The sequence below is a fragment of the Carlito syrichta genome, unplaced genomic scaffold, assembly GCF_000164805.1.
Source record: "Carlito syrichta isolate Samal-C Ts95f unplaced genomic scaffold, Tarsius_syrichta-2.0.1 Scaffold311993, whole genome shotgun sequence".
NCBI classification, from domain to species: Eukaryota; Metazoa; Chordata; class Mammalia; order Primates; family Tarsiidae; genus Carlito; species Carlito syrichta.
This window is the reverse complement of record NW_007256089.1, coordinates 7,209-17,419: the sequence shown is the minus strand read 5'-3', so window position 1 is coordinate 17,419 and position 10,211 is coordinate 7,209. Positions and strand designations below refer to the sequence as shown.

The 10,211-nt window shown below is 39.7% G+C and overlaps 1 long non-coding RNA gene across 1 annotated transcript; it reads left to right on the top strand.

Annotated features, from left to right (window-relative positions):
* The first annotated feature begins 5,839 nt into the window (after positions 1-5,839).
* Positions 5,840-9,820, top strand: LOC110596655. Its single transcript, XR_002482613.1, has 2 exons — positions 5,840-5,943; positions 9,436-9,820. It is a non-coding gene; the product is annotated as an uncharacterized LOC110596655 (long non-coding RNA).
* Positions 9,821-10,211: the final 391 nt, after the last annotated feature.

Genomic DNA, 10,211 nt, shown 5'->3' with positions numbered 1-10,211 from the left:
CTTTACTATAAAGCTACAATAATCAAAACAGCTTGGTATTGGTACAGAAACAGGCATATAGATCAATGGAACAGAATTGAGATTCCAGAAGCAAAACCTCAATTTCTCAACCAACTCATCTTCAACAAAGCCCCCACCACCTACCACTGAGGAGAGGAGAACCTATTCAGTAAATGGTGCTGGGAAAACTGGCTGACCACATGCAGAAGATTGAAACAGGACCCCTATCTATCCCCATGCACAAAGGTTAACTCCAAATGGATCAGAGACCTAAATGTAAAACCTCAAACCATAAGAACCTTAGAAAAGGAAGGAAATACTCTCATGGAAATCGGAACTGGCATCCAATTCTTGCACAAGACAACATTTCTTACTGTTATTTTATCTCCTGTCTCTGGAGTTTAATTGGGCCTAGCTAGTTCTCACTCAAGGTCTCCCTATAACTATTGTCAGACCAAGGATGGGGCTGGGATCATTGCTAAGACTCCTTTACTATATTTCTCATGCCTAGACTAGGAAAACTCAAACACCTGGGGCCCTTTGGGTATTTCTCCTTCTCTATGTGTTTTCTCCTCATGGTCTCTCCCTCCATGTGGTTTCAGCATAACTGCACATCTTACATGCCCCCCCTCAAGGTCCCAAAGATAAATGTCCCAAGGGATAGTAAACCTGGAAGAAACTGTACTGACTTTTATCATTTAGCCCAATCATACAGTGGCATTTTTGCCACAGCCTCAGACCCACTCAGAGTTAATGAGGATGGAATATAACCCATCTCTCAACCCCATAGAGGAAGGTCAATATCACACTGTAAGAAGAGCATGTAGGATGGGATATACTCATGAGGCCATCTTTGGAAAATACAACCTGTCAGAGTTATCAATCCAGTCTTTGTCAACATGCCTGGCACTTAACAGTCTCTCTTTAAATACAAGTAGTTGAATGAATTGATGACCCTTTTCTGCCATATAGATCTTATTATCTTATTCTCAACTATTGAAAAATCTTCTATTCTTCTCTCTTTCCCTTTAACCTTTCTTATATTCGATTTATTATTTACCCTATTTTCTGATAACCCATTTTCTAAAATATATCTGCTTTTCTCATGTCTCATTTTCAGCAGTCTAACTACTTGTAGCAATATGAGGATGTTGTCTCAGCTTGTGATGCTGTGAAATTCCTGAGGGTATAATGCAAGTATACATATTCATAAGTGTATCTCAACTCAACTCATCTACAGGTGGAAAGAAGAGCATGCCAGGCACATGTATTTTGCATTGTCCTTCAATAAAGCAACTTCCTTTATTTATAGAAGTTGCCCTGAGTGCTGGATTAAAGCATTATGTTTGCTTCTACCCCTTCTTGAATTTCCACATAAACAATGTCAGAAAAATAGAAAAGATACAGCTTTTTAAGAGACTGAAAGAAGAGACATAAGTTCAAAAATTAAGACGCTCAAAAGCCAATGGAGAACAGTTACTGACTTAGATGATCTGCAAAATGGAAGCTGCTTTTATCAAGAAACTTTGTTAGGGCTTAAGAATTGGAAACACTTCTGAAATTGGGGGAGAAGAGGGGTTGAAAGATGAAAATGAGTTAAAAAGCAATATAAGAAGCAATAATTGCCCCTCCCCTACACTGACAGAAGAATGGTGGTTTATTCATTTGGAGAGAATGTGTCAGGAGGACCTTAGACATGGATCAGCAGACAAGTGGATGATGGGATATGCTACTGAAAACAAGTGGGAATTTAATAACAACTATACATGGCCAGTAAGATCCCTGAGTTCTTTTCCTATTAGGCTTATGAATGCAAACAGATAGACTTTTACCTATACCCTTGCCCCACACCAGTCAAGAAATTGGTGAAATTCTCTCTAGGGGGAAAGCCCCTAGATAAAATGAGGGAGCTGCAAGGGTGGGCAGGTCCAAATAGCACAGAACTTCTCACAGCAACACTGGAAGCAAAAAGACTCCAGTCCATGAAAAAAAAAGACCTTGAGATTTTGATCACTGGGATTCCCACATATTTCAACCTAAAATGAGGCTCACCAGTGAGCGAGCCTCTCCTATGTGAAAGGAGCTGTCGATTTTTTGATGCTGATCTCCCAAACAGAAAGAGACCATCAAAGATCACCATGTACTTGGGGAAAATCCCCAACTGAAAAGTCAGAGATAAAAAAAAAAAATTAGTGGGACAAAGAAACTCAGAGGAAATAGAAGCTATACCAAGAGTAAGTAGTAAAAGGAGAAGTGGCAGCACAAAGAGGAGAAAGAAAGCCATAAACACCGATCTTCAGAAAGATTAAAGAAGATAGAAGAGATTAAACCTGCAATACAATAATTGAAAAATAAAGACAAGGTTATATTGAAGAAAGTGTAATAACAAGACAGATAAGAAATAAAATATATAGACAATTAGAGGATTAATGACTAGTTGGCATCTGAAGAAGAGTTCCAGAAAGAAAGAATAGAGAAAACAGAAGAAAAAGTTAGAAATAGGTTATGAAAAATTTCCAAAACAGAAAGGCATGTAGCTCCAGATAGAAGTAGTTGTAAGTATCTGGCAAAATTCATGGTCATACTTGGAGAACATCCTACAAGCTTCTATAGAGATAAAATGAAGGAACTGCAAGGGAGGGCAGGTCCAAATAGCATAGAACTTCTCACAGCAACACTGGAAGCAAAAAGACATTAGAAAAGACTTTCAAAATTTCAAGGAAAAATAATTTCCAATAAAAAACTTCTATGCCTTCCATCAATAAAGAGTAAAAATAGAAAATGATGTTTTAAAACAAGTAAGGCCTCAATGATGTACTTTCTCTGTATACATTTTCAGGATATGAATGGGCATGCCCTAACAAAATGAGTATATGAACAAGAAGTAGGGAAATGCAAGATCCAAGAAGCAGGGAATCCAACCCAGGAGAAGGGTGAAAAGCATTACCAGAAGGGTTGAAGAGAATTGCCTGGAGAGACACTATGTTACAGGTCTAGAAAGAATTAAGTTCAGTTTGGAGCAGAGACTCAAAAAGCTCCAGAAGTCCTCCAGAGAACCTCCAGAGAACCTGACATTTCAACAAAAGTTCTGAGGGAAGATTTACCCTTAAGTGAAGTCTGGGAATAAATTAGCAATGGGTAATGAACGAATCCACTCATTCACTCCATCAGGGTAGCATAGAGTAGTATTCAATCTGGATCCAAACCTTCCTCACCTTCTGGGCTCCTAGGTTTGAGTATGGAGAGGGCAGGGTCCCAAAAATGAAGAGTCAAAAAGTGAATTTAAAATAGTGCAGTTATCAATTCCACGGAAAACAAATGCTGAGAAATGTAATCTCAGTCCACCCCATGGCTCAACCATGAATGAAGTGTACATAATTCTAATTGTGTAAAATTTAAAAATTAATTTTAGAAAAGTAAAAGAAAGAAGCAAAAAAGAAAACAAAGAGAAAGAGAGGGAAATAAAGAAAGAAAAACATTTTAAAGTGTTGTTTACATGAAAGAGTTTTAAAAGCACTTGCTTACAAGATGAAATCTAAGTCCTTTTGTATGACATTTAAGTCTTTCCCAATAGTTTCATGCTAACTCACTATTGATCAATAGCACCTAATACTTTCATTTCTGCAACTGTGCTCATCATTTCCCTCCAAACTTGGAATTCCCCCTACTAACCATCTTCTCCAAATCTTACTCATCTTCTAAAGTCACTTGTGTTCTTACCATCCCATAAAGCCTTTCTCATACATCCCCCATAGGGGGAATCTTTCCCTTCTCTAAATTCCCACAGCAGTTATTTTCTGCACCCAGTTAACTAATTGAGCTCTTTACACTTCAGTTTTCAAAGTACTGCAGCTTATGTAAGTGGCTTACAAGTTTCTTGAGGACAGAGTCTCCCACTGTGGTTCATGCAGTGCTGCAGAGCTATCTTACATGGTAAGAACATTAATATTTTTTGAACAAATTAGCTAATTAATAATTAAGTTACTCTACCTTATGTCTCTCTCATGCTAAGCTTTTCTTTCTTTTGTTTCTTCCACTGAGCAACAGGGGTTTGTTGTAACTTTCCACTGATCTCCTCTGCCTGTGGTTGCTGGGCTGTAGCTACTGATTAAGTCATTTCTTGGGACTCTGCCTCCCCCATGCTCAGACCTAGGAACCCAGAAGGTGAGGAAGGTTTGGATACAGATTGAGTAACCACATTATGTTGGTATCAATTTCGTTTTGGAAGATCTGTTCCTACCAAAAGCGGGGCAAGAAGTGGCTGGTGGAAACTACAGCCAAATTAATTCCTAGCTCTATTGAATGAAAAGAAGAGGAAAAACAACAGGACTATCAACTCTTCAAAACTGGTTCCAAGCTGGGCTCGGTGGCTTAGCCTGTAATCCCGCGCCTTTGGGAGGCTGAGGTGAGTGGATTGCCTGTGCCCGCGGGTTCGAGACCCGCCTGGGCAGCAAGACCTCATATCTACAATAAATAAAAAAATCAGCCGGGCGTGGTAGCGTGCGCCTGTAATTCCGGCTACTCAGAAGGTTGAGGTGGAAGGATCGCCGGAGCCCAGCACGTCAAGGCTGCGGTGGCCGGGAGCGGCCACTGCACTCCAGTCTGGGCGACAGAGACTCCAACTCAAAAAAAAAAAAAAAACTGGTTCTGGAGGTGACAAAAACATCATACAGAACCTTTCCAAATATACTTAGAACGCAGGCAATTTCCTGCACACAGATGTCACACCAGCATCACCCAAATTTTCGAAGACCATTTGCTTGGCCTCTTGGACACCCTAACTGCTCACTTCCCACAGCCCGTGGCCCAGACACCCCGACAGAACGGATCTGTAGTCAACACTCTCCATCTCCTACTTTGCTTGTCAGATTCAGTTCCCTGAAGATCAGGAAGGAAATGTGAATGATGTTTTCCCTTAAAGAAAAAGCAGTAATAAAATGCCTAACATGTAGTCCAAGGCCATTATTTCTGGGTCGTAGTCTACTGAGTACTAGAACCTTAGAGTGAGAAGAAACCCTGGCAATCATCTAGACTATGTCTGTTGACAAATCCTTCTGGTTTGCCTGATGTGTAATGCTACTGCTGCTTGGATACTACCATGAAAGGGAAAGACCACCCTCAGCAAATCAATTACAGGAGATCCATGTGTCATGTGGCAGGGATACTATGTTGGCAGAGGAATAATTGAAGAGAGTTTGCCTTGAATGCAGTGATTGTTTATAGTTTACAATCACAAACCCATCCACTACCATCCACCCACCAAGAGAAATAAAATCTCCGCCAGAAAACAGCATATAAACATGATATTTTGAATGCAATTTTAATAGATTCAAAGACTCCTGGAACTCACTCATAGGCCCTAAGCTGGGAATTTGTACTTTATTGTTGCTTTTGAGAACCAAGCAAATGATACCGGTCCATGGATTGAAACAAAAATTAATTTATCCTGGCTTTAAGGGAGGAAAAATTCAAGCCTTGGAAACTAAGAGTTGTATTATAAATTGTAGCACCACAAATTGATCTCAGCATCTACCTGAAACAACTGTGTCTTAGAGACACTGAAAAGGTTAAAAGTACTGAAAAGAAGTGGGGCAGCCTTGTGAGTTTTGTGGGGCTGAATATTTCCTTGACAAGCTCACTGCGTTGTGTGCAGAGGCATCACACTCTTCACCATTGTGTTGACAACACCTAGGATCCTGAAGGTTAATGATTTTTTATGGGCCCAGACCTCATACACATCGCACCTTTCAAAAGCTTCAGTTCTCTTTTGTTTGAAGGATTTCCCAATGAGTTTTAATTAAGTGTATTCTCTGTTGGCAGGAATGAGACAATAGAGGGCAACAGTTTGTGCATTCTTGCTCACGGAAGCCAGTCCTAAGTATTTGCGGTCATTGATTGATAGGTGGAGTGCTTAAGGTTGCAGTTGCAAAGGAAAACCCACAGGTAAGTGATACCTATAAAAACAAACTCAGGAGGGTATCTTCTGTAGCACTTGTGTGGTATATTCCATGGTCTTTTGGAGCTTTGGGTGCTTTCTTAGGTATTGGACTCTTGCTCCCAAGGACAAGTGCTTTCTGAAGAACTCATGGACAAGGAGACAGCTCACTTAAATGAAATGATGTCGATAGAGAGCTGGACCAGATGTTTGGGGAAGACGAGAAGTGCAGGATAATTATCAGAGCAAGGGATACATGTGTCACTTCTTACAAGCATTGCAATGAAGTTTTCTATTTTGCAAGGTGAGATGAGACAAGAGGCAGATCTTATTTCTCAATATTAACTCCTTGGTCCAGAAGGAACAGATTCTTTCTTCTGCCTCCAGGCAACGCAACATTCAAATAGATTTGGGTCTTGTTCTTCTTTTCTCAGCATTCCCAAAGAAAGACATTCCAGCCTTCCTTAACCTTGCATTCCAGAGTCTCACAGCGCCTATACTCAGGAAATGCTTCCTCAGGTTTAACTTAAATCCCTCTCCCTGCAATGTGAGACCATTGCTATCCTCCAAGGACTGGGAGAACAGCTGCCTGGCACCTTGCCAGTCACACCATTCCCCTTTCCCATTGTTTAGGGTAGGAAACAGTTCTGAGCATTTGTTGATTGGTTCCTCACCACCCAGGAGCGACCCAGGTCAGAACTTCAGACTTCTCTGAGGAGTTACTTTGCTGGTATATCAAGCACCTCTTAAGGCACTATTTTCCCAGGGCTCTAAAGTGATCACAAGTGATTTATCAGCCTTTGAAAACAAAACTCTTTGTTTGGAGCTTAAAGAGATGACACAAAGGATTGTTCCTCGTCTTTACAGTGCTTCTCCTAACATTTGTACCTACATACATGCCAGTATAAGCATAATACCATTATTTTAAAGATAAAGAAATGGCATCCGCAAGCTTGACTCAACCAGAGTTTATACAAATAAGAAGAGGGAAAGTCGAGAGTTGACTCTCAAATTATAATACTTAAAGTTCAGCACTCTTTCCGCTACACTAGAGTTGCTTCCTGGGTAGGAAATAAAGATCTAGACCACTAGCTATATATGCCTCGCCTTTGCAATTCTTAGTCTAACAAACAGAAGAGGCAGATGCACAAGGAAATGAGTATCAAGTGTGAACTCTTCAGTCACAAGAACTGTTGAGTGAGTTGGGGGTAGTTGAGAGAACAGCAAGAAAGCTTCATGGTGCAGGCAGCATTGCAAGATAGTCAAAGGAGGAGTTGGAGGCAGGAGGACCTGACTTCCAGCCCTGGGTCTTACACAGACTGTATGATACTGGGCAAGTTCACTCACCTCTGAACTTCAGTTTCATCATGTATGAAATGAAAGCAATAATGCCTTTGTCACAAAGTTATTTTGAGAAGTAAATGAGATAATTAATATAAAGTGTTCAGCACAGGGCCCGACAGAGAGGAAGAGCTAAATAAATGTTTAAATAGTAACTATTCATGTTATAGAATGAATGGAGCAATGAAAATAAATGGAGTTAAATTAGGAAAGGCCTCATGGAGGAAGTAAAAGTGCAATAGGAATTTGAAAGCAAGACTGGAGCTCAGGAAAGAAGATAAGAAGGGCATTATTTATTTGCCCTTGGCCTTCCATAGAGAGGCTATGTTAATCTCTGTATGTGGGTGCCCATACTATCTGTCTCCACAGATTTTTCAGATTTTTAGACCATATTTTGGAAGAAAAAAATAGCTGCATGTCATAGGAGAAGCTGTGGACAGATGACTTACAGGATACATGGAACCATGCCAGCATTAAAGAAAATTCTATCCTAGAATGAAGAATAGCTTCAGTATCACTCCATTAAAAATTAAGAGTACTATACTGTGGTGCTATTCTTAGTGTGGATAACTTCTTAAAAGGTTAAGTCTAATGACTTGGCTTACTTGCCATAGATTCGCTGCTTCTGATATAGATGAGAGAGATGACCTCTCCAAGACTCTACAAGTTATTGGAAATAAGGATATTGCAATTCTTGGAAATTTCCCATTGATTGGTTAAGTAAATCATCTACTAAATGGAAATCTAATTAGAAAGGTATACATTTAACAGAATTAATAAGTGAACTGATTAAGCAGAATGTTAGAAGTGACCAAAAAAAGTCCTAATTGATTGGAGGCTTATAAACAGGCCCCAAAGAGTAAGGAGCTTGAGAGAGAAATTATTGGATGCTCTTAAGGATTGTGGCAAGACCGCTTTTGACATCTGCCCAATCCAGTATGGATTTGTGGAACACAAGCCACAATATCACAACTATTTTCAGAAGCATGCAAACCAGAATGCAGTTCATGTCAGTATGTGACAAACCATTTAAGGTGCCCAGACTGAAGGACTTTGGGATGTCCATCCTGTGCCCTGGTGCTGCCAACTCATGATGTGGGTTTCTGGGGCTAACAAAATGAAACCAGGTAGTTTCACAGGCTATGTTGCTCTAAATGTTGTACTTGCTTGGATTGCTGGTAATACAGAGGGAAGACTTAGTCTGGGAAACCCGGTCTGTAACCTGCTTTGGAAGGACATGCCTTGAACACAGTTGTCAAAATTAGATAAATGAAGGGAAATGAAGAGGGAGAAAGACAATTATATTCATTTAAAATCTATTATATGCAGGTCCAGTCACTTTACAAACATTGTTTTATTTAATCCTCACAGTCTATGCCAGTCCAGTCACTTTACATACATTGTTTTATTTAATCCTCACAGCAACTTGTAAGATAAGAATTACTAAGAATTAATTAAGATAAGATAAGAATTATGAAGGCTTCATGGCAGAGCTAGAATTTGAACCTAGGTCTGGCTAATTCCAAAGTCTAAAATTCATGATTTTTCCACTTCACAAGGTTGCCTCAGGGAAATGGAATGTAGTCCAATTTTACTGAGACATTAAGATGCATGTGTGAGACTAGAATGTGCAAGGGCTGCAAAGTTGTATTCATATCATGAAGACATGGGATCAACTGAGTATCATATGAAGAGAGCTGAGCTTATTCCATAGACAATGAGCAGTCAAAGAAGGTTTTAGAATGGTGGCAGGCCTGGGAAATAATCAGAATTGTCTTTCCTACTCTTAAAGTGAAACTTGCATAAAGGGAAAAAGGAGAGACTAAATGGAAAAGCAAATAAAAAGGAGGAAATAAGTCCTAGCCCTGGCAAATTAGAAATAAAAGTTTGAACCAAATAGTAATTAAAAGACCTGAAGAAGAAAAAAAGGTGTGGCAGGTTACATTTTCCCAAAATGGTCATGTATTTCCCATCCCACATGCTCTTGCAGAAACTTGTCATTCCCCATCAAGAGACAAAGTATGTGTCCCTTCTCATTTACCTTTGCAGGCTTTTATAAATATCTCAACTACTATAGTATGACAGAAATGATGCTATTTGATTTTCAAGGATAGGTCATAAAAAGTGATACAACTTCTATCTGCTTTTCTCTATCTCAGGATACTTCCCCTTGGAAACCAGTCATTAGGCAAGAAAAACCAGGCCACATAGAGAGGCTCCTAGCCATTGGGCCCTGCTAAGCTTCCTGCCAACATGGCACACCAACTTACCATCTGTGTGGGTGAGTCATCCAGAAGTGGATCCTCCAGCCCTTAGCTGAGCTTCCCCAGGTAATGCCACATGAAGCCTGCCCAAACTGCAAATCTGTGAACAAAATACATGATTATTGTTGTGTTAAGTTACTAAGTTTTGGTGTAGTTTTCTTTATGCAGCAATAGAGAACCAAAACAGAAAGGGCCAGTGGGAGAAGATCCAGTGGTGCAGCAACCAACACGCATAAAAATAAATCCTGGCTAAATGGTAATAAAAGTTCATTTTATTTGCTTGATTGTGTCTCCATTGCTCTGCAGAGTAAAAATTTTAGAACTGGGAAGAATTTGTGCATCTATTTATAACCAAATAACAAAGTGCTAATTGTTGTGTTTCTAAATCACCCACCATAATGGAAGAGGTGGAGGGGCAGATGATCACTTACAATGATGAATGACCCAATGGAGAACGAATCTGCATTGACAGTCTACTATGTTTTAGACACGATGTTAGACCTTTCACATTCCTTTTCTCATCTAACTTCATAAAACTCCTGCAATCTTGCTCCTATTCTACAGGGTCAGAAAAGGGTCTAGAAAAATTGATTAAAACCTCATACCAATGAATCTATAATAGAGACAAGATTCAAGTTCAAGTCCAAGTCCAATGCTTATTTTCTTTCCAC